This window comes from Sapajus apella, unplaced genomic scaffold (assembly GCF_009761245.1).
Source record: "Sapajus apella isolate SASKATOON/1434 unplaced genomic scaffold, GSC_monkey_1.0 scaffold19, whole genome shotgun sequence".
In the NCBI taxonomy this organism is placed as follows: domain Eukaryota; kingdom Metazoa; phylum Chordata; class Mammalia; order Primates; family Cebidae; genus Sapajus; species Sapajus apella.
Window position 1 is genome coordinate 27,197,218 of NW_022436959.1, and position 2,415 is coordinate 27,199,632.

The 2,415-nt window shown below is 32.7% G+C and overlaps 1 long non-coding RNA gene across 1 annotated transcript; it reads left to right on the forward strand.

Moving 5' to 3' along the window:
- Nucleotides 1-1,194: 1,194 nt before the first annotated feature.
- On the forward strand, nucleotides 1,195-1,846 carry LOC116557311. Its single transcript, XR_004271463.1, has 3 exons — nucleotides 1,195-1,205; nucleotides 1,292-1,293; nucleotides 1,696-1,846. It is a non-coding gene; the product is annotated as an uncharacterized LOC116557311 (long non-coding RNA).
- The last annotated feature ends 569 nt before the right edge of the window (nucleotides 1,847-2,415 follow it).

Here is a 2,415-nt window from a genome sequence, read left to right on the forward strand (position 1 = left end):
CAAATCACACTGCCATGTGTGTACCTATGCGACAATCTTGCATGCTCTTCACATGTACCCCAAAACCTAAAATGCAATAAAAATAAATTTTAAAACATAAAAAATTAAAAAATTAAATAATATGAAAAAATAATAGTCAATATGAAGAACTGTTCCAAAATGGCTTCTAATTTATTTAAAGAAGTAGATTGTATTATAATCAATGAACAGAATTCTCACCACTGCATGTTTGAAGGGATTGAGGGTAGCATATGGGCAGGGAATTTCTTCCTCTCAGTTTTTCTAAAATTCCTCTTAATTGTAATTTACTGCTTTTGTAGAAGTCTTATAAGCTTTTATTAGCTTGTTTCTTATGTTACTGTTTTGTAAACAGGTATCTTATATTATTTACCAATTGAACTTATGTATATCAGCAGAAATGCTGGTATGTAGATATGTAACTGGTCTTTGATACTGTTCATGAAATTCTGATAGACTCATTAATTTGAAAGTTATTGTGGTTTCTTTCAAATATCTGGATGTAATATCCTATCATCCAATAAAATAGGTTTCCCATGTCTTCTTTACCATATTTAAAATTTATTAATTTATGTGTTTTTTATTGCTGTACTGGCTAGGGCTTAAACTGCATTCTTAAATAGTGAGAAGGATGGTAGGAAGCATTTTGTCCTGATTTCACAGGGATAGTTTTGAGCATTTTACCATTAAATATAACGTGTGCTACACATTTTTATGTATGTGATTTATTAAATTTAGGAATTTCTTTTGTGTTTGTATTTTCTAAGAAATATTATAATGAATGATTTAAAAATTTGAACAATACTATTTTAATGTACCTTTTGATTACCATATTATTTTAATTATTTCCTTGTATTTTATTAGAATTTACTTAATTTTTATTTTTAACCTCTTATGCGCGCGCGCGCGCACACACACACACACACACACACACACACAGATAAATGCAGATAGATATATCATAGACTATTTTCTAAGTTTGGCTTTCCCTGTCTCCCATAAGAGTGGCATGTAGTATTTTAAATATTATCAACTTCAACATTGTTATTAATATGCATGTGATTCATTTTATCCTCTGACTTATATAAATGTGTATAGCTTAATTTTCAAATATTTTATTTTTTCCTAGTTAAACTTGTAGTATTTTCTTAACCTCAGTTGAATGGTAATCAGAGAACATACTCCCAGTTCCATTCTGAAAATTCTTATTTCAGTGTCCTGCACTTAAAGCAGTGCCTAGAGGGAAATTTATAGCACCAAATGCCAACATGAGAAGTGAGGAAAGATCTAAAATTGACATCCTAATGTCACAATTAAAAGAACTAGAGGAGCAAGATCAAACAAATTCAAAAACTAGCAGAAGACAAGAAATAGATCAGAGCAGAACTGAAGGGTATAGAGATACAAACCTCTTCAATAAATCAATAAAATCAATAAATCCAGGAGGTGGTTTTCTGAAAAGATCAACAAAATAGATAGACCACTAGCCAGACTAATGGAAAAGAGAGAAGAATCAAATAGATGCAATAAAAAAACAATAAAAATGATATCACCACCGATTGCACAGAAATACAAACTATCATCAGAGATTACTACAAACAACTCTATGCACATAAACCAGTAAATCTAGAAGTAATGGTTACATTTCTGCACTCTTAAACTCCCCACCCCTGCAAGACTAACCAGGAACAAGCTGAATCTCTGAAGAGATGAATAACAAGGTCTGAAGTTGACACAGCAATTAATAGCCTACTTAACCAAAAAAAGTACAGGGCCAGATGGGTTCACAGCTGAATTCTACCAGAGGTACAAAGAGGAGCTGGTACCATTCCTTCTGAAACTATTCCAAACAATATGAAAAGAGGAAATCCTCCCTAACTCATTTTATGAGCCCAACATCACCCTGATACTAAAACCTTGCAGAGACACAAAACAGAAAATTTCAGGCCAGTATCAATGATGAACATTGATGCAGAAAACTTCAATAAAATACTGGCAAACGGAATGTAACAGCACGTCAAAAAACTTATCCATCACGATCAAGTTGGCTTCATCCCTGGTGTGCAAGGCTGGTTCAACATATGCAAATCTATAAATGTAATTTATCACATAAACAGAACTGAAGACAAAAATCACATGATTACTTTGATAAAAGAAGAGAAGGCATCACAAAATTCAACAGCCCTTTAGGCTAAAAACTCTCAATAAACTAGGTATTGATGGAACATATCTCAAAATAATAAAAGCTATGACAAACCCACTGCTAATATCATACTGAGTTTGCAAAAACTGGAAGCATTCCCTTGAAAATTGGCTCTAGAAAAGGGTGCCCTCTCTCACCACTCCTATTTAACATGGTATTGGAAGTTCTAGCCAGAGCAGTCAGGCAAGAGAAAG